At 51.2% G+C, this 21,404-nt stretch overlaps 1 protein-coding gene across 3 annotated transcripts in view; it reads left to right on the forward strand.

The window, feature by feature from the left end:
- Positions 1 to 2,014: 2,014 nt before the first annotated feature.
- ACAN (aggrecan) overlaps positions 2,015 to 21,404 on the forward strand; it is a 64,167-nt gene continuing 44,777 nt past the window's right edge. For 2 of the 3 annotated variants that reach the window (XM_067696393.1, XM_067696384.1), the window contains exon 1: positions 2,015 to 2,399. The gene's annotated coding sequence lies outside the window, so the exon portion shown is untranslated. The remainder of the gene's footprint in view (positions 2,400 to 21,404) is intronic. The other variant, XM_067696403.1, reaches the window with a different exon arrangement.

Here is a 21,404-nt window from a genome sequence, read left to right on the forward strand (position 1 = left end):
GCAGTGTGGAGTCATGCCAACCTGCACTCATTCACTACCTGGGTGGCCTCTTAGTCTCAGCTTCTTAGTGTGTAAAATGGTAATAAGAGTCACCTGCCAGGCCGTGGTATCAAGCAGTGTCTGGCACACAAAAGGTGCCTATTATATGCTTCTTAGTTTCGTTACAAACTAGATGATCAATAAACATTCATTCCCTTCATTACAAAGATTAATTACCTAATTAATATTTTTCCTTGAATTGAATTGTCCTTCACTAACCCCATGTGTCCTGGGATATATGTCAGATATGGCCCCATTTCACAGATGAGGGTGCGGTTTGTTCTCACCAAGAGCATCTGATGAATGAATACTGACATGAGAATTCATGACCCTCCTGTTGGAATTTTAAAGTTTTTTTTTTTCTAGAAGGGTCATTTCCCCTGGTCCCGACATTAGGGCCAGTAACTAATAAGATTTCATCCCATTTCTTTGAAAGTTGCTGTTTCCACCTAAGGGGTTCTGGTCACTGTCCTGTCAGCAGTGCCCAAAGTGCTCTGCAACTTAGAGACCTGACTCGGAGAAGCCAACAGACTCAGGTAGAACACTGGTGAAGCCAGAATCGCCAACCAGTGGAACACCTTAACCCCAGCTCCCCGGACCAGCGGGTGGAGTGGGCACCACGCCCTCCCTAGGCTTCACTGTCCTGTGCAGGGAAGGGTTGGGGGCCAGCTCCAGAGAATGTGCTGGGCCAGGGCCAGTCCTGCCCCGCAGAAGAGATGGCCAGTAAAATACCCACACAATTCCAGAGGACTCACGCTGGGGAAAGTGAGGCACTCCGACTCCTTTTAGCCAAGGAAAAGCTGGGTCTGTTATCTCTGTAATGGGCAGCCCGCAAAGATCCCACTTCTTGTCTTTCTCCATTCAGTCCCTGCCCAATCAGGGGTCTAGCGGCTTCTACCACACTGACCAAGGCCACTAAATCTTAGTGTCAATCACCAGCAGCTTCCTCCATAAGGACCCTGAAGGCCACCAGCCAGCCTGGGTCCCCCAAAGTGCTAAGGTTGAACCAGCAGCTTGTGTAGCAGCAGAGAGTATGACCTTGGGTTTGAATTCAAACCCCACCTTGACTGGTAACTCCATTACCCTCTGAGCCTCAGTTTTCACATCTTTTTTTTTTTTTTTCTTTGCAAGGGGAGATTAGTTGTAATATTTACGTGTATTTACCTCATTGGGCTCTTTGAGAAAATTAAATGAGACATTAATGTGTATTAAACAACCAGCTCAGAAGGTCTTCAAAACCTGTTAGTTCTTTTATTCTTTTGCGTGGAAACAAAATTAAGGAGGGTGGTCTCTGCAGCTACTGGAGAATTCCTGCTTCATTTGAGATGTCCTTGGTCTCTCCTAGATTTTGAAAACCCTCAGCCTTTGGTCTTGAGGCTCCCAGCCCCAGCACGCCTCCCAGCTGTCCCCTAACTTCCTCCCCACCGCCACCACCATCCCCGCTCCGCACTCCCCTGCCATCTCGCCGCACCCCATCCCCAAAAACTTTCAGCCAGCTCTTCAGGAGGGCCCTTCCGAATTGTGGCCTGGGAGCAGGGGGCCACGCCCCTCCCTATCGCATCTTGAGGGGCGTCAGCTGCAGACCCCCGCGCGGGCGCCGGGGAGCCCTGTCCGGCCGCGGCGGCTGCAGAGCCGGGCCCGCAGGGGCTGCCAGTGCGGGGACAGCCCTCCCGGGCCCCTCCGACTGAGGAGCGGCCGACCGCATTGCAGACGCGGGCGCTCTAGCCCTTCCCGCGCCGCCGTCCTCCGGCGGGCGCCGGGGCCGCCGGGGCCGCGCCGCGGCGGGGAGCGCTCCTCTCGCGCCCTGCGCGCCCGGCGGCTTCCCTAACCGCGCGCCGGTCCGCGCCTCTGCCTTCCCCTCCCTTTGTCGGCCGCCCCTCGGGTCCCCCGGGGGTGGGGTTTCCCTTCGCGCTCGCCCCCTCCCGCCCCGCTCCTGGGCCTTCCCCTCCCCCGCCCGCCCCTATGTATGTGTCACCGCGCGCCGTGCCCGCCCGCCCACCTACCTTCCCGCTGCTCCAGAGGGGGCTCTCAGAGCTGAGGACGCGCGCGGCGCTGCTCAAGTCTCTCTCTCAGCACCCTCGCCGGCCGGCATCTGACACGGGTGCCAGGGAGCTCCGGGCGCCTTTCAGTGTCCCTTCCCTAGGCCGGCCGGGACTCCGCAACCCAGACGCTGCCGCTGCGGCCACCGCCCGAGGGGACCTGCGGACAGGACGCCGGCAGGAGGAGGAGTGCGCAGCGCCCTCCCAGAGCGTCTCCGCCTGTGCGCGGCGAGACCCGGGCTTCCTGGCCCCAGGAGACCCCGCTGCCTCGCCAAGTGTATGGGACTGAAGTTCTTGGAGAAGGGAGCCCAACTCTTCAAGGTAACCGTCTCCTGCCCTCCAGAGAGAGGCTCTCCCAGGGCGCCTGGCGAGTCGGGAGCGGTGCTGTGGCTGCCCCCTCTGTGCTGGAGGCTGTGCTGCCTCCGTCTCCCCCACCCCCCTGGGAGGTGTGTGCTGGGGGCCCCGACATCCACCGGCTGCGTCCGCAGTGGACTTGAGCAAACTTTCTGGCTGTTGCAGACTCAGAGTGAATGGGGCAAAGGGACACGTGAGGAGGGACTCTTGTCTCCTGGTCCCCAGAATTAAGGGACCCACTTTTCAAGCCCCAGGGTCTGGGAGGAGCCATAGTGGACAGAGTAGCAGCTCCAGAGTCAGGAAACTGTGGGTCCAAATCCCGCTGTGCTATTTTTGAGCTGGGGGAGTTGCTTCATCTTTCTGAGCCTTGGCCTGCCCTCTGTCAGTGGGGAAGGAGGAGGCCTCTTCAGCAGCAGAGTGGCTGAGGAATAAACGAAATGACACGGCAGTGTGTCAGATACCCAGCAGGTGCCTAAGTAGAGGCTGAGAGAACCCTTTGGTCCCACTTCCTTGGCCACTGGGCACCCGGAGGGGTGGGGGAAAGCCAGGAGGAATTGGCAGAGCCTGGGACAGGGCTCCTGAGCTGCCAGCAAGGGAGACAAGAGCAGCGCTCTGAACATGCCACCAAGAAGGGGCATTTCTCAAGGAAAAGGAGGGGAGGGGAGGACACATGGCCATGGGTTGCCTTTCCATCTCTGGATCCCTCTGCAGAAGAAGCCAGTGATGGTGGAGCAGGAACCCTTTCTACCCCTGGGGTTGGGTAGGCAGTTGTCAATGCCAATGGAAGCCACATTCTAGGCTACAGCAAACTGTAGGGGTGGGAGTCATCTCCTACTGGGGAACAAGATCCAACCCAAACTTCTTCATCATTCTCCTCCTTGCAGTCATAGCGGGGTTCTGATGGGGTTTTTCTAGGGTTTCACCACTAAGGAACCCAGGTCTCTGCATTTTGATTGATGTGTAAATTCCAGTTTTGTGGGGGGGGGGGGGAGGGTGGCTGGCTACCAGGAGGGAAGGGAGGAAGATGCAAAGCTGAATTGGGTTAGTGTGGCATTTTGGTTCCTGGATGCTGCGGTGGGCGGGTAGCTGACAATCTGAAACACACTCATCTCATCTCATGATAAGTGAAAGTGAACCTAGAAAGGTGTGATCATTCACTAAAGGTTGCACTGTGACTTAGGGGTAGGGGTAGGACTAGAATCTAGGTTTTCTGAGGCCATAGTTGATCACGAGTACTGATTGAAGGGTCCGGAGGTCTGGGATCAAATCCTCCTCTCTCTTCCTTGTCTTCTGGGCTGCCAGGGAGAAGGGGCAAAGGGGCTTAGGAGGCTCTGTGAAGATCCATGTTGGCGTGTTGGCCTGTCAGTCACTGAGCCAGGAAGAGACTACTCAGGAATGGAAAAGCAATGGGGGAGAAAACCCAAAAGCTCGTTAGGGGTGGGAGTGTGGGGCTGGGGAGACGCTTCTAACCTGAAAGAAAAAATTACAGAACAAAAGATCTCTCCAGTTTAAGAAGTTTTGGATGGAGGAATTATCAAAAGGAAGAAAATCTCTCTCAGAGAAATGCTGCAATTCCTCAGGTTACATCAAGTTGTGTTTAAATTCGATGTATTTCTGTGTAGTTTCTAGCTAAATGCCTGGTATATTCATTCATTCATTCTCTGACATCTGCTAAGCACCACCTAGGTGCCAGGCTCTGTGCTCAGTGCTGGCCCATAGCGGGTCCTCAATAAACAGAAGCTGTGATGTGACCCAAGCAAAGCTCTTAGCACAGTGCCTGCCACTGGACAAGTACTCAAAGCTGTTCGATATTATTATTATTACTGATTTTAATCTTAAGTAGAAGTTTTTCCTTCCTAGAATTTTCAGTGAAAATCATACTTAAATTGGCATTCTTCCTTTATTATTTGAAAGCCCTCTGATCAACACAAGAGCAAAGAAGCCAGAGGGGAAAACAACATATATTATTACTTCTTTGGAGGAAGTCTGTGCGCTTGAGGGGTGAGCTCCTGCGCTGTCTGGTGTGAGCCACACCTGTCCCCATGCCTTTCCTCACACCCAGGCACACATTTTGCCCCTGTCACCCTCTCACACACACACTCCTATCCCAGGCAGCCTGTACCCCCGCCTGCCAAGATGGGGCACTCTCCATCCTCACAGACCCAGAATGGCCTGTCAGACTCCCCAGTCTGAGAGGGAGTCCAAGAGAGAGCTCGCCTGCTGAGCTGGTGGGAAAGAGCCATGTGGGTGGGCAGGCAGCCTGCCGGCCAAGGCAGACCCGGGTTCAAATCCCGGCTCGGCCAACTACTAGCTACATGACTTTGTCAAGCAAGGTTTCCTTGACAAAGGAAACTCAGTTTCCTCTTCTCTAAAAAGGGGATGAAAACCTCCGATTGGGGATTTTTATGAGAATTAAAAGACCCAGTGTGGGTGCCTTGTTTGGCTCTCAGCAGGTACCACAAACCTGAATTCCTCTCCTCTAGTGGTTTCTAGGCCCCTTTGGGGTCCCAGTTCTGTCTTAGTAAAAGACCGTGTGTCCAACTTTTGGTGTGGATTTTTTTAATGATCCCTGCTAGAACCTGGTCCCCCCAAGGCCCTTCTTGTTGGATAGTAGGAAGACCTCAGCTGAGCCAGGGGAAGCCCGCAGGACCCTGTTCGGAGTGTCATTTTTAGTCCGCTCGCACATGAACATCTAGAACAGGAGTGGTCCAATTGCTGGTTTTGAAACCAATTTCGTGGAGGTTTAATGAAATAGGAAAGAATAATCTCATAGTGCCTCCCATGTCATAAAGGTAAGTATTGCTTCTGGAAACTTTTCTTTCTGATATATACTTATGCAGGTCTACATAAGTGTATATATGTTGATAATATATATGTATACACACAAATAGACACAAATTTGATATTTGTATAATGTATTTCTTACTGCGGGTTGTGATCAAAAGAATTTGGGAGACTCTGATCCTGATGATATTTCTGTCTCTGAGAAATTCCTGCCTCGTGGCTCCAGCTGGCAGGCGCTGGGGCATCCTTGCTGCCCCTATAGGAACAAAACCCTTAAGTATCATGGGAGTAGAGGCAGCGAGGGATGGAAGCTGGAGGTGGGAGTGAAGGGCAAGTTCAAGGAAGAGGACAAGCCTGCTTACAAGTGGAGCAGAAGAAGGGACAGGGCTAATGGACTGCCCTGGTAAAGAGGGTCTGTGGATGGGAACACATCTTGAAATGGGAGCCGGGAACCATCCTCTCCTGCTGTTACCAGGCTGCCTGTGGGCCATGCTTTGGGTCCTGATGGGAGCTTTACTACCACCCTCCTTCCTTAAGAAAGCCCTGTTGCAGGGGGCAAAGGTTGGGCTGTCCGTGTGGCATCTCCCCTGGGGAGGCTGCTCTCCTTCCCCTGACCTAACAGAACAGCCCCATCCCTGCCAGGGGGTCTGGGCCCCTGGGCACGGTGGGAGCTGGAGTGGTGACTGAAGAGGATGGGTTGCTGGGGGTGGGCAAGGGTAGGGGTAGAGGGAGGGAGCGGGATTGAGGCAAAGGGAGGACCAGAGAGACGGGAATTTGTAGGGAAACCGGTGAAACGGTTCCTTTTTTAAAAAGTTGAATCCAGGGCAAGAACGGAAACGGTAGAGTTTACTTTTAAAAACTCAGAGCCTTCTTGTAAGCGGCCGAGTATGTGTGTGTGTGTGAGTGTGTGTATGTGTGTGCTGGGAGGGCGGCCCTGTGGGCTGGCCTGGGCGTGTAAGAGGCGACTTTTCTCCCTCTCAATGGCCTTACAGTGTATCCTAAAGAAGCTTTTTGTTAAACTCATGAATAGGTGAATTTGGGGTGTGTGATGCTGGGCACCGTGATTTGGATATTTGGTTACCTTTGAGGTTACATGTTTTTCCTTTTAAGACACACACCCAAAAAGGGAGCCACCTCTGCTGCATATGGTCTTGGGGCGGGAGGGGGTGTACTTCCCGTCTCTCTGTAATTGATTTGACTTGGGGAGCAAGAGTAGGAAGGAGAAACTCAAGACTGGGCAGATCTTAATGTCCAGCCTGGGAGACAGCCCCTCTCCTCAACCCCTGGACTCCGGGCCTCTGAGGTGGAACATGGCAGTTCCCAGGCCACAGATGTCCAGGGCTTCAGGGCCAGTGAGGACCCTTATTAAGAGATGGCAAAGGGGACCAAGGCCTAGAGAGGAAAAGGTATTGTGCTCCAGGCCAGCCTAGTGCAGATCAGTGAGGATCTGGAAGGGAACCTAGGCCTTCAGGCCCTCATCCTGAAACATACCATGCCCGTGGAAACTACTCGTTCATTCATTCATTCATTCTTCTTTCAGCAGCACTTGTCACATGCTAGGCACAGCACTAGGTGTGGGTAACACAGCAGTGAATAAAACGATTCACTCTTCCTGCCCTCCAGCCACTCATGGTCTAAAGGGGAAGACAGGTTATAATCAACTTGACCCTGACCCCTCATTTCTATAAAGCAGTGGTTCTCAACTGGGGAGCTATTTTGCCCCCCAGAGAACATTTGGTCATGTCTGTAGACAATTTTTGTTGTCACGGTGGGAGAGGAGCGATACTACTGGCATCTAGTGGGTAGAGACCAGGGATGCTGCTAAACATTTACAATGCACAGGACAGTGCCTTCTCCTCAACAAGAGAGAATTATACAGCCCCAAATGTCCCTAGTGCCAAGATTAAGAAACTCTGCTCCAGATCTTCATTTAGTCATTGGGTCAGGCCATGCCCAACTGTGTGTAACAGCAGGAAGGTAAGCTGGGGGTAGGAGGGCAAGAAGGGAGAGTTTGGCAGGCAATAAAGAGGAGACAACAAATGAAAAAAGAGCCAGGGGCACAGAGGTAAAGTAGAGAGAACTTGGACTCTGGTGGCCCAGATATAGGTTGAAATCCGAACTATGAGCACTTAGACAAGTCATCGTCTCTGAGCCTCAGTTTCTGCACCTGTGAAATTGGGCTTGTGAGACAGCTGAGAGAATTCAAGATAAAGCAAATAAAGGACTTGACACAGAGTAGACCTACAATAAAATAGCAGCTGTTATGATTATCTGAGGTTTTTAAAGGTCCCACTATGGAAAGTTACAGTATCAGCAGGTACGGACATGTGATCATGAGGTCAAAGAAGGTTGCTGTTTGGGACACGGTTGCCACAATAATGCCTTCTGCTTCTGGGGGTGCAGGGTCAGCACCTCTTCACACACACAGCTCCCAGCAAGGGGTGAGAAGATGGGAGAATGGTTAGCTGCAGCAAGAAGCCCAATGTGTGCATCCTCCAGTGTGTGCAGGGGGAAGAGCACTGACTTGGAGTCACGTGAACTGGGCACTGACTGGCTGTGTGATGTGGGGAAATTTTTTCACCTCTCTGAGCCTCAGGTTCCTTATCTGTAAAATGGATATACTAAGCCCTGCCCTCATAGGTCGAGATCCAGTGAGAAATTACTGTCCAGGAAGGGGTGCCTGTGAAGCCCAAGCAGGACTCTTTTGTATCTGGTGTGCATTGTGCCCAAACCAGTGCTGGGCACAGTCTGAATGAATGAATGAACAAACCAGTGGACCACTGCACTATAAACTCCTCTCAATTCTTGACAAGGAAAGTGCCAGCAACACCCAAACAGGCATCCTCCACTTTGCCACTCTATCCCAAGAAAGCCAGAAGCCAGGACCTCTGGTTCCCGCCAGGTCAGGTTACCGCCCAGGCAGCAGCGCCCTCTAGAGGGAACTTCAGGTACAGCCTTTGAGCCATTGAGCTGTGACAGTCCCAAGAGCAGGATCCCCATGGGGGGAGGGAGGTAGGAATGGGACATCAGAACTGAGGAAGCTGCTGAATAGAGGAACAAATCAGGATCAGGAACTTGGAGACTTATCTCAGTGCAGGCACGTCATTGAATACCTCCATTTTCCTTTCTTTAAAATGGAACCATTACTCAACCACATGGAGTTGAAATCACAACAAATTAAGGCCTAACTGAAAGCCACTAGCCAAATGGGTGGATTTGGGAAATCAGCAAACTTCCCTGAGGCTTCTCAGAATCATGAAGCATTAGAGCACAGGGGGACTAAGGAGACATTTAAATCACCTGGCTCCTTCATCATGCAGGTGAAGAGACTGAGTCCCAGAGAGGGGAGGGCCTTGGACTGGGAGGGCACAGGCTGCTCTTGGCAGAGCCACGGCTTTAACCAGGCTTCTGAGGCTCCTCCCTCCACATCATATGTCACGTCCAAACCAGTAATAGGAGGTGCTAGGTCACATAAACACTGTGCCATCCCATCCAACTGTGGACACATTTTGTCCTGGGACCACCCATTACCCACCCTTGGGCCACCTTCTGACTCTGTCCTTCCAGGGTCCTTCCTGGCCCCAGGGTTGCTTTGGGGAAGAAAACCCTTTAGAAGAGAAATGTCCAAGGCAAGGGGGGAGCCCAGACTCCCGTCTCTCTCAAGAAACCTGGGCTTCCTTGTCCTGGCCACCACCCTGGGTCATATGTAGGGGTATTTTCCCCAACAAACCCTAGATCTTCCCTGACCTTCCCTCCACTACTTCCCTTCCCCATCAAGGGTGCTCCTTCCGCCTCCCGACCAAACCCCCTCACTTTGACATGCTTATTCAGATGGTTCAGGGGAACACCTCGATTTTAGGATGACTCAGGGATGTAGCAGATGTTTGCCAGTTTTACGAGGCACTGAAAAAGGGGTCTGGAAGGCTGTCACCAGAGGTAACCTCTGTCCCTAGAATCAGAAACATTTAAGGAGCTTTTGAGAAACAAGGGTTCCCAGGCCTCATGTGCCCCCAGAGATTGTTGATAGTGGGGGGCAGGTTAGTAATCTGCATTTTTCAAAATCTCCGCAGGTGATTCTAATGCAGTCCTGATTCTGAACCCCTAGTTTAAAGCCCAAAACAGTTCCTCCTGTTGTGTTTGGTTCTAAGCCCCTCCCTCTAGCCCTGCCTCTCAAGGTGACTTGTCCTACCTTCCCTGCAGACAGAACTACAGCCTCTGGCCTCACCTTTGTCCTTTAGGGGAGTGAGAAAGTGGAAGCCTGCCTCCCCTCTCCTGCCTGAGACAGGGGCCCTTCTTCCTTAACACAATTGTCCTTGACCCTGGATTAAAGTACCTTTGTCCCAAGGGGCAGAAAAAGCTAGGCCAGGGTTCCCCAAAGTAGAACATTCCTTCCAGGGATGTCAGTAGCATTGCATGTAAAAAGGATCTCATCCCTAAGGGTTAAACAGAATAAAAAGTGCCCTTTCTTGCAGGACTGCTCAATATGCTAAGGGGCATTGGAAATCTCCATCAAGTTCCTCACATTGAATGTGACCAGAGGACTCTTCTTCCCTAGAGCAGAGTGAGGGACTCAGTCTAGAGATGCTGATCTAGGCAGTCAGCCAGGTCTGATGCTGCAGCAGGAATGAGGCTGCTGCACCAGGGCCCCAGGGCCAACCCGGGACAAGGGAGACCCCACCAAGTAGAGCTTAAAACCCTAAACTTCAAATGCAGTCACTGACCCAACAAGCCCTCTCCACCCCCAGGGCAAGGCTGGACCCAACCTCTCCTTTTTCACCTCCTACCTGCTACCTTCCGTTTAAAGGGTGGTCATGTTGGAAGCTCATTTTAGTTCCTTTTTTTTCCTGGATTTAAAAGAAAAATGGGGAGAGAGGTAGAACATTCAGTGTGGTTTTCCGGAGGGTGGGGCCCTGGCTCCTTGACTGAGTCCTGCATCTGAACACTTTCTCTCTCCAGACCTGACTGCCCTTGCCTCCTACCCCATCCGCTGCAGGCCTAACCCTGTGTGCTCTACTGGCTGTCCGACTCCAGGGGGCACCAGTCTCCCAGAAGTCTCAGTGAGTAGCATCCCCAGGGGGGAATGGCAGCCCCAGAGCTGAGCAAAGAGGTGCCCTGTCTACCTACCTGTCTCTGTCTCCTGTCCTCACCACTCCGTCGGTGGGCTTCACCCCCACCCAGGCCCACACAGCCCAGCCAGGGGGCTTCTCCAGCCCTTTCCTCAGCCCTTAATTCCCCTTAGGGCAGCCTCATTCTGGGATTCCTACTTGCTTCCTAAGCCCAGCCTGCAGTGGCTTCTGCTGTAACTCGCTTTGGTGATGTTTTAAGAGACAGGGTCCCCCTGGTGTGAGGGAACCTGATTGCTTAGATTGTCTTCAAACCCATCCCTGAGGGAGAGGACTGCTATGTAGCTGGGTTGGGGATTGGAGTGGCTTTGTTAGTCAAGGAAGCTCCTAGCACTGACTCAGAGCCTTGGCCTCCTACTGCCCCCTCGACCCACCTCGGCCTCCATCGCTCGTCTCTCAGGAGCTCCCTCTGCCCTCTCAGTGCCTGGGAGCACCCGGGCTTTACCCACGGGGGTCAGCAAGACTCTTATATACACCAGATAAGGCTCAGGCAACTTCAATGGCTGGAAACTGGCAACTAGTCTGGACTACTCCTCAGTCACTGCAAGTACCCTGTGGGATGACCTACCCTTAGATGCAGGCAGCAATCACGCCTGCCTCAGCCCTCTGGGGATTGCAGAGGCCCTTAGAAGGCCGTAGAGATGTGGTCCTCTCACACTAAGAATAAAGCCCAATCCCCTTCTTTGGCCCAAGGCCCTCAGGAGCTGTCTCCCTGCCATCTCAGCATCCACGATTCACTCTCCCCTCATCCACCACCCTCCAGCCACTGGCCTCCCACTTCGTTCCCACCTCAGGGCCTTTGCCCACATGGTCTCCCCTGCCAGGATGCCCTTCCCACATCACTTTGCGTAGCTGGTTCATTCTGGTCATTCAGGTCCAAATGTCACCTCCTTGGTGAAGCCTTTAAGTTGGCCACCCAATTTCAAGAAGTTGAACACCTCTACCCCAACGCCCCAGCAATCCTTTGTTGCATTTTCTCTGTAGCTTATCACTATCTAAAAGTTGCTGCTTGGTTGTTTTCCTTGGTGGTTGTCTGCCCCCTTCCCAGCCCCTCCAACAACAAAAGCTGCATGGGACAGGAGCCCTGTCTGTCTTGATCATCTTCTGTCTCCAACACCTAGAAAATGCTTAGCATTCAGTAGGTGCTCAGTCAAAGTCTGCTGAGTGACTTCAATCCAGTAATTTTCAAACCATGCTCCACAAGGAGTCGGCATGGGGGCGGGTGTCTCTGACACCCCTCAGGGGCCACGGAAGTGAGTTGAGAGGGGCAGTGATTGTGAGGGTCTGTGTCAGGTTCTATGAGAACAACTCTGATTTTATGTCTTTTGAAAGCCATCGTGTGGTGCATCTTTCTCTTGTCATAGATATGAAAGCTGGGACCTAGAAAAGAGTATGTCCTGGCTAGAGGTGTGGCTGTCAGAGCTGGAACAAGGGCCCAGTCTCCCAGCTCCCAATGCTCTATCTCCAGAACATGGTGGCTGTCTAAGAACAGTCCCCACTGTCCCAGCCACCTTAGTAGCCCCATCCCACCCTGGCCAGGGCCCAGGGACTTTGCATAGTCACCTGGGCCAGCTGATGTTCTGCCATCAGCGGGACCCAGCTGAGGAGAGGAATGGCCACTCCCCTTCCAAGCTTTCCTTAGCAGTTCATGATGAATTGAATGTCTTGGGGAGCAGCTGCTTCTAGAAATAAATTTACATTTTTAGGTTCTACCACCTTTGGAGCTTCAAATTCTATCATTGGACCACCCAACATGGACCATGGGCTATCTTTCATCTCATTTCCTGTACATCTTTCAAGCTGCAGGGTCCCAGCACTACCCATGACATGGTAGGAGGTAGGCCAGGCACCAGGGAGAGCATAGAGAACAAGACGAGGTTTCCTTGGCCTCAGAGCTCAGCGTCTTCATGATTCTGAAGACCTCAGTGGGCAGCTCTTCTGCACCTTCACTGTCCACACTGAGCAACATTACCCCCGACCAGCTCTGCACCTGTCCTCTCAGGCCCCGCCCACTCTGGGCCTTCCTTGAACTCCAGCTCCACCTTGTCTTTCTTTTGTGGTGGAGAGTCCAGCACATTGTCACCTACATTTTATTCCCAGTTCCCTTCCTGATGACATCTAGCACTTGGACTCACCAAGAAATCCATCAGGCCACTGTCTTCCAGGGGTGGAGTCAGGTCAAAGGGCTCCAGGCCCAGTTTGGCCAATTCGCCAGCAGTGTGACCTTGCCAGAGTTGATTAGTCTTGCATGCCTCAGTTTCCTTATCTGCAAATTGGGTATAATGACTCTCCCCTCATAAGTTTATTGGGAGGATAAAGCAAGATAACATAGCTAAACCAAGGTACGTAGCACAGAGCAAGTGCTCTCGAAACACTCTCAAAGCTGTTCATCATGAATATCCCCGGACCCGTTCCTGGTGTCTCAGAACCTGACGTTTTGTAGCAGTGGGTTGGCTGATCATGTGACTGCCTCCTCTTGCCCAAACGGAAGTTCCTCAGTTGCTTTCCTGCCCACTTATGCTCTTAAGGTAGTCATACAAGCTTGGAGCAGGAAGGGACCTGAGGGATGCAACAAGAGCCTTATGTTCCCTGCCACCTTGAAGCTAGCACAAGTCTCCCGACACACCTGGAAACTGCAGCAAGCCTACTGTTCCATTGTAATGACCTCATCTTAACGATTATATCTGCAAAGATTCTATTTCCAGATAAGGTCACATTCACAGGTACTGGGGGTTAGAGCTTCAACATATCTTTTGGGGTGGGGGAGAGACAAAATTCAGCCTATGGCATCCTTTATTGACTTGCTGTTATATTTTAGATCTATGCTTCATTTGTAAGATACAAAGGAAGTTCTATCAGGGAAGGCAGATTAAATAAATGATATATCTTCCAATAGGTCAGTGCGTGTAAGCTAACCAGAGACTGGGCAAGTTGAGTACAAAGGATATAAATGCCTTCCCATGACCTGAACCAAACTCTCCACGTACGCACACTTCATGCTGCGTCAGCAGGAAGCTCTTTGAAGTAGGTCTAATTATCCCTATTTTATAGATAGTGAAACTGAGGCAAAGTTGTTAAGTGGTAGGGCCAGGACTTGCACTCATGACTCTCTGATTATAAAGTTCATGGTTTCCTGGCTATTCTGTGCACTGTGCCTCGAGAGAAGATGAATTTCCCAGACCAGACCCTGACATCTAGCATAAGAAAGAGAAGCACCAGGGCTTGTTACCCAGTCTGGGGCCTGTCCTTCAGGGGGTGTGTGTAAAGCCCTGTTTATTCCTGCACACTATGCCCTTGAACTTCATGGGGATTCCTTGGCTCAGAGTCAGGGCCACCTTCAGGAGAGGGAGCCATGAGCTGGAAAGACCTTGGGCCCAAAGTCTGTTGAACACTCACTGTGACAGAAGAAAATTCTGTTTCCCAGCAGGTTTCCAAGACTTCTAACACATAGACAACTGTCTCCCTCCTCCCTTCCTCCCTGAGACACTCCTCCCCACCTCCCCACACCAACCCTAATTGGCTGTCACCTTGGTCACTGGGGAGTCCATTGGCTTTGACCCACAAACTCCAGTTCTCCTAACGGCCTGGCAGGACTGGAGCTTATTTTCTACTGCGATTGGCCTGAATGTAGATTCTTTTTTTTTTTTTAGGAAGGACATAAGCTCAGCTTTTTATTTATTTTTTTGGCTGTGTTGGGTCTTCGTTTCTGTGTGTGGGCTTTCTCTAGTTGCGGCAAGTGGGGGCCACTCTTCATCGCGGTGCGCAGGCCTCTCACTATCAGGGCTTCTCTTGTTGCGGAGCACAGGCTCCAGACGTGCAGGCTCAGTAGTTGTGGCTCACGGGCCTAGTTGCTCCGCGGCATGTGGGATCTTCCCATACCAGGGCTCAAACCCGTGTCCTCTGCATTGGCAGGCAGATTCTCAACCACTGTGCCACCAGGGAAGCCCCTAGATTTTTTTAAAGGATATAAAATTTCATTTTATTTTTAGAAACATTTTTCCTTTAAAAAATAATAGAGAACAACATAGAAAGTTTAGGAAATAAAAATGCTCAAAATGGAAAAAATTAAAATCTACTGTAAACTCTCCCCCAACAATGACCAGAGTTAAATTTCTATTTATTTTTCTGGTCTTTTTTCTGTGAATAGGTATACATAAGTACAGAATGGAATTGCATTCTACATATTATTTTGCAACTTGATTTTTGAGCTTTATGATATAGTGTGAACATGTTTCCAAGTCAGTAAACAGTTTTCCATAATTGGACTATTCTACATGCCAGGCTCTCTACTGGACACAGTAGGGAATACAAAAGGAGAAATTAAAAGTTTTCCCTGACTTTCCGGAAAGCCCACAAGCTAGGTTGGAGAAAGTGATGTGTGCTCATCATGTGATGCAGAGAGCCCTAGTTCCTTGCCCTCGTACAGCTGATTGTGCAGCTGTGAGTGAATTTTTCCATCAAGGGAAATTGGCATCAGGCTATCCTGGGTTGGAGGCTCAGCTACAGTGCAGTGGTGGTCACTGGGAGAGAGCATGCTTTAGTAAGAAACCCTGCAGGCATTCCGCTGATGGGTCTGTGTTCCCAGTGAGCCAGAGACAAGGAGCTCAAATTTGCTGCTCCCAGAGTTGGCCTCCGTCCCCTCATTTCTCTGAGTGAGAGCATTTTGAGGCACCACACGTGTATCTAGTGTTTCATGACATGTATTTCTCATACAACATGGCCCTCCTAACAAGCAATTCATCTGCTGCTCAGATAAACAAACAACAGCCCCACCCAGTAATGGAAGAAAGATGATTGTGTTCAACTCTTTAGGAGAGAATGTGGGGGGCTCCGCCATGACACCTTCCTAAGAGATTTTCAAGGTGAATTTTGATCGTACCTGGTTTCCATCTTGTGTGTGGTTTTAGAGCCCAACCCCATGAAGGTACAGCTCCTCTCTGGGGTATGTGAAGACGTCCCAGGATGCTGGAGACCAGGTGGTACCCGGGAGAGCCCTGAGTATATGAAGGCCTCCTTGGATATAAAAAACAGTCCAGAAAAACATGGAACCTGTCCAATAGAAATAGCATGCAAAGATCTCTAGATGGTTCCAGTTACGGATATATATTTGCCTCCTCAAAAGGAAAGACAGTAGTCCAGTTCATAGAGACAGAAAGTAGAATGGTGGTTGCCAGGGGCTGGGCGAGAGGGGAGGAGGGGAAATGGGAGTTGTTGTTTAATGGGTACAGAATTTCAGTTTTGCAGGATGAAAGGTGTTCTAAAGATGGATAGTGGTGATGGTTAAGAAACAGGGCTTCCCTGGTGGTGCAGTGGTTGGGAGTCCGCCTGCTGATGCAGGGGACACGGGTTCGTGCCCGGTCTGGGAAGATCCCACATGCTGCGGAGCGGCTGGGCCCGTGAGCCATGGCCGCTGAGCCTGCGCGTCCGGAGTCTGTGCTCCGCAACGGGAGAGGCCACAACAGTGAGAGGTCCACAAAAAAAAAAAAGAAACAATGTGAATGCACTTAATGCCACTGAACTGTAAAATATATGAACTTGAAAATAGTTAAGATGGTAAATGTTATGTTATGTGTATTTTATCACAGCTTTTTTAAAAAGGAGGTCAATTTGTTAAAAAGGGAAAGGTAACTTTCTTGTGAGGACAATGTTGTTGAAGAAACCCTGACTGGGAGGCAGCAGATGGCATGAATCCCTAGAAGGTGCTTTCATGAAGCTCGCTGCTCTGGCATCCTGTCGGGAGGCTGTTGGGCACCATAATCCTGACAGCCTTGCAGGGCACAGTTACACAGCCAGGAACAGCTGGCAGAGAACGGGGGACACGCCAGGGACAGCTGGAAAGGGAGGAAACGGGAACGGGGTGGGGGCAACATCATCTCATGTCGATGTTTGCACCTCTTCGCCGACTATTCTTGAACAAGTCAAGAGTCAGAGAGGTCTGTGAGGGGCTCAGAGAGCAAGCTCCCTGCCTCTCGTGAGGTCTTATTCTACAGCACCGAAGCGCCTTGGTGCTTCGAGTCAAAATGCGAAGCCTCCCCGTGTAGGAGGCACACAACTAATGTCCGTTCTTTGAATCGTGCCTTTAAGCTGAGGCCACAGATTGTCAAAGGTCTTTGGGTGACAAGAACAAACTCGTGACAGTCTGCGTCCTCAGCACCTGCCCCCATCCCTGGCACGGGCATGGGAAGCAGAGAATTGGCTAGGAGCACTGGTTTTGGAGTCAGACTAATCTGGGTTTGAATTCTGGCTCGGCCGCTCCTTGGCTGTGGGATTTACGGTAAGTCATTTACCCACGCTGAGCCTCGGTATCCTCCTTTCTAAAAATGGGACTAGTAACGGTGCCCCTCCCAGGATGACTGTGAGCCTTGAATGACATTATTTGTTTGTTCACACTGCTGCTGCGCGCCGTGCCCGGCCTGGGCTCAACCTTCAACAGACAGCCATTTTTAGAGGAAGTAGTTATGGTAGGTGCTCGTGGGTGAGGGAGGCCCAAGGACGGGCAAGCCCAGTGGGTGAAATCTCCCTGCAGAGGCAGACAAATGCTCTAGGAGCATGTGCTCCTGCTGTAATGGAGGAGGTGAACCTGATCACCATGGGAACTTCACAGAGCAAGGATCAGCCAGCAGAGATAGTGGGGGCTGTGATTTCCTCCTGACACACACCTTAGATCAGGTCATTCCCCAAACCCCCGAGAGCCCCCCATCACCTACAGAATAAAGCCAAAGTCATTAGCCCAATCATGGAGGCTCCTCAGAATCTGGCCCAACTTTGTTTCTAACTTTATTTGATCCTTCACCAGTTGGATCCACTCCTTTCGCCATGCCTTTGTTCATGTGGTCCCTTCCTCCTAGAATGCCCTCTCCCTACCTCCACATGCCCAGAGTGTCCTCATCTTTCAAGGCTCAGCTCAAAAGCCACCTCTTCTTCAAAGCTCTCTCACGTCCTCCCAACAGGAGTGATTTCTGTATCGCAGCTTCTGGAGTCCTCTCATTGAGAGAGGCTCCCCTCTTGTATTGTAGGATTTATTCCCATATCTTATCTCCAGTCTCCCACAGTGAGCCCCAGGGGTGGATTCACACTGGTCCTTCCTTAAATCCCCCTCATCACCTGCTGCAGAGTTTTCCACATGGTGGGTGTTTGACAGAGGAAACGAGAGAAGGAGGAGGGCCAAGAAGTCCTTGGAACTTTTCCAGATGAAAGGCAATTATTCCTTCCACATGAGGGCCAAAAAAAGAATGCTCGGCTCTTCAGAGCACATGCACCAAGAAGGGAAAGCAGTGTCACTGACGGACGGCTGTGGGAAGAAGAGGGCTTGTCCACTGTCTCGTCCACTCAACCCACACTGAACCACCCTGGGCAGGACAAACTAACCTGATGTAGCAGAAAGGTGCAGTTTCAGGAGGTCTCCAAGACCTCCTCTTGGTCCAGTAATTCACTAGAAGGACTCAAAGAACTCAGCAAAGCTGCTATGCTCACAAGTTACGGTTTATTACAGCAGACGAATACAGATCAAAATCAGCAAAGGGAAGAGGCACGCAGGACAGGGTCCCAGAGAGACCGGGCATGAGCATCCAGATGTGCTCGCCCAGGGCATTCTGTGCACAATGCTTACTTCTCCCAGCAACAATGGGTTACAGCATGCATAGAGTGTTGCCAGCCAGGAAAGATCACTTGAGCCTGGCTGTCCAGGGTTTTCACTGGAGGTTGGTCATATAGACGTGGCTGACCACCCACATGGCTGACCTTAGTCTCCAGCCCCTCCAGAGGTCAAGTTGATATCACATGACCCAAGACCCCCACCGTAAATCACACTGTTAGTATAGACTATCCAGCATGGCCCAAGGCCCCCAGCTAAATAAGGGCTTAGAGATTACCTTCTGGGAGCCAGGTCTGCAGCTCCCATTGGCTCTCAAAGAGAAGCATGACCCAAAAGGAGCTAAGTGGATGTTCTCTATGAAGTCTTCCCAGTCCTGGAATCAGGGCATGCAAACTAGAGTCAAAAGAATGAGGTTTGATTCCAAATGACTAGACCCCAGGACTAAACTCCAAGAACGTGCATCCGCCCCTAGAGTTTAAGAGGTTGGGCTAGTTGCCCCTTGTTTCCTTTCAGCTGCATCTCAGGCACCTGGCCCTCGGCTTTGTTCAGGAATTTGGCTGTAACCCCAAATGCCTGGTGGCCCTTTCTGGCAAGGACCCTCGGCTTCTAGAAACCATTACTGAAGATCATTTTTGAAACCTGGGCTCAGTTTCTACCCAGAGAGGCCACCAAGGAGTCATGCTTGGTCCCCTAGCCCCTTCCCAAACTCCTGCAGGAAGGAGCATTCTGTCCTGCCAGGTTGGTGGTCAGCGCCAAGTTGAGGGAACTCAGTTCTTGGCCCAAGATTCCTGCCCCAAGAAAGGTGCTTGTGCCTGATGGAAAGTTTGGGCTGAAGGATACTCTTCCAAACTCCCAGGCCTGATATTTACACAACGTCTGAAATTAATGCAGAGAAAACCTCCAAAGTGCCCGGGCTGGAACGGAAGGCTGAGAACAGGAAGGGGCATGTCCCAAGTACCAGGTTTTTTTCCACAAAGAGAGCAGGGCAAAGCTCAGTGTCCCCGGGTGAGTGAATCAGGATCCATTAATCTTGCCGTGTACCACTCTCCACTTTAAACTGGTTTTACAAGGAAATTGCAACTGGGAGTGGGGAGAGGTGGGAATAACGGGGAAAGGTTGGTGGTGTTGAGCTGAATTCTTCCCTCTGGTGCCCACCCTGGTCCAGTCATAGGCTTCGGGGCCAGGTTTGGCTGCTTCCATCCCACCCTAGGAAGTTCCATCATGGCTGGCCTTCCTTCCCAGCTCTGGACTTGGCTCACTCCCGGCACCTTAGAAAAGCAGCCTTCATCAGGCTGCCAGCATGACTCTGAGTTCTGTTTTGTCCCTGGATGCTATCTCCTGGGTCACCCACCACTCCCTGCTTCGTGGTCCCTGGGCCCATCCTGACCACTCCTGGTCCCCTCTTAACAGGAGAGGAGGGTGGATGAATCTTTCCAGGGGCCATGGCATGCTCTAGGCTACCCCTGTTCGCCACATTTGGAGTTACCCTTCCTCCTAGAGCTTCCAACATATTCCAGGACTGCAGAGGCAAGAATGCTTTGAAATCACTTGCAACAGTTATGATCAGTCTTAAGCTTAACACTCCTTCCATTCCAGAACTTAATCCAGAAAGAACATTGCCCATTCATGAAGCACCATTCATTCATTTATTCAGCAAATATTTGTTGAACACCTGCTATGTGACAGGCACTGTTCCAGGCACCTGAAGTGTGTAGATTAGTAAGCGAAACAGACAAAAGTCCCTGCCCTCATGGAGTGTATATTCTAGGAGGGGAAACAAACAATAAACAAACAAACAGAAAATGGCAATAATTTCTAATAATGATAATGATATAAATAAACAGTAATAGGGTGACATGATAGGGAGGCACTGGGTAGGGGTGAGGGAACAAGGTGGTCAGGGAAGGGACCTTTGAACTGAGGCTGAAATGATGAAGAGTGGCCAACTAGGGAAAGATCCAGAAAAGTGTACCAGGAAGAAGGAAGTGCAGGTACAAAAGCCCTTAGAGGGAAACAAGTTTTTATGTTCAAGAAACAGCTAGGGGCTTCCCTGGTGGCGCAGTGGTTGAGAGTCCGCCTGCCGATGCAGGGGACACGGGTTCGTGCCCCGATCCGAGAAGATCCCACATGCACTGGGCCCGTGAGCCATGGCCGCTGAGCCTGCGCGTCCGGAGTCTGTGCTCCGCAACGGGAGAGGCCACAACAATGAGAGGCCCGCGTACGGCAAAAAAAAAAAAAGAAAAAAAGAAAAAAGAAGAAACAGCTAGAATGTGGCTGGGAATAGAGGTAGGATGAGGTGTGTGCAGGAGCGAGGGCGTATCATGTAGGATACTTACAGGCCATGGGGACAGGCTGGACTTCATTCTAAGGACATTCGTCCTGTTCTGCCATGAAATATAGGCCAAGATCCCTTTTTTTTTTTTTTTTTTTGCGGTACGCGGGCCTCTCACCGTTGTGGCCTCTCCCATTGCGGAGCACAGGCTCCGGACGCGCAGGCTCAGCGGCCATGGCTCACGGGCCCAGCCGCTCCACGGCATGTGGGATCTTCCCAGGCTGGGGCACGAACCCGTGTCTCCTGCGTCGGCAGGCAGACTCTCAACCACTGCGCCACCAGGGAAGCCCAGGCCAAGATCCCTTTTGCTTTAGCTGTCCCTCCTGACCTGAGCTCAGCATCCCTGACTCATTCAAGGTTCCAGTGCGATACAAGCTCCCTTCCTCTATCTCCTCCTGCCACACCACCCGACAGGACCAGACTACTCAGGGGACATAAAGACTTCTGTTTGATAATTTAAAGGAAATTAGAAGTTTAGAGCAATTTGTCATGGGAATCATCATTCCCTGCCTCTCCTCCTAACTGGAAATTAGCCATTTCCAGAGGCCTCATTCATGGATATTCTGGCCAGAGCTGCCAAGAGACTTCCCCAAGCTCACCCAGATAGCAAGTGATGAGTCAACGGTATGAATTCAGGTTGTATTTTTAAGGTACCCACCTTCTCCCAAACCATATTGTCTCCCTGGAAACTGAGAAGAGGCCATTTGAGGAAATTGCATGGGGTTTAAAGTAGACCCCAGAGAGAAGATGAAGAACAGAATATATCTTGTCACAATAGATCCAGGTCAGTTATTACTAGCAAGGACCTTTATTGGTGGGTGAAGGGAATCACGACAGAAAGGCCAGAGAGAGGAGAAATTGATGTTTTCTAAAGTCTTTTATGTGCTCTGTGCCCTGAACCAGGGTCTACTCCTTCCAATTTCCCATTGTGCACATCACCCACCTCCGCAGGGAGGGCCTTTACCTTCAAACCTACATAGACCTTCAGCAAGCCAAGGCCAGTGCTGTTTTTGTTGTGGGACCAGCATCCTCCTGGCCCCTGGTAAGGACAGGGAGTTTGGCCACAGATTGACGTTGGCAGAAATAGCTCATTGGGCTGATGTCTGAAGCTGAAATTCAGAAAGGGCTTCCTTCCCTTG

The sequence above is a fragment of the Pseudorca crassidens genome, chromosome 1 (assembly GCF_039906515.1).
Source record: "Pseudorca crassidens isolate mPseCra1 chromosome 1, mPseCra1.hap1, whole genome shotgun sequence".
Classification (NCBI taxonomy): domain Eukaryota; kingdom Metazoa; phylum Chordata; class Mammalia; order Artiodactyla; family Delphinidae; genus Pseudorca; species Pseudorca crassidens.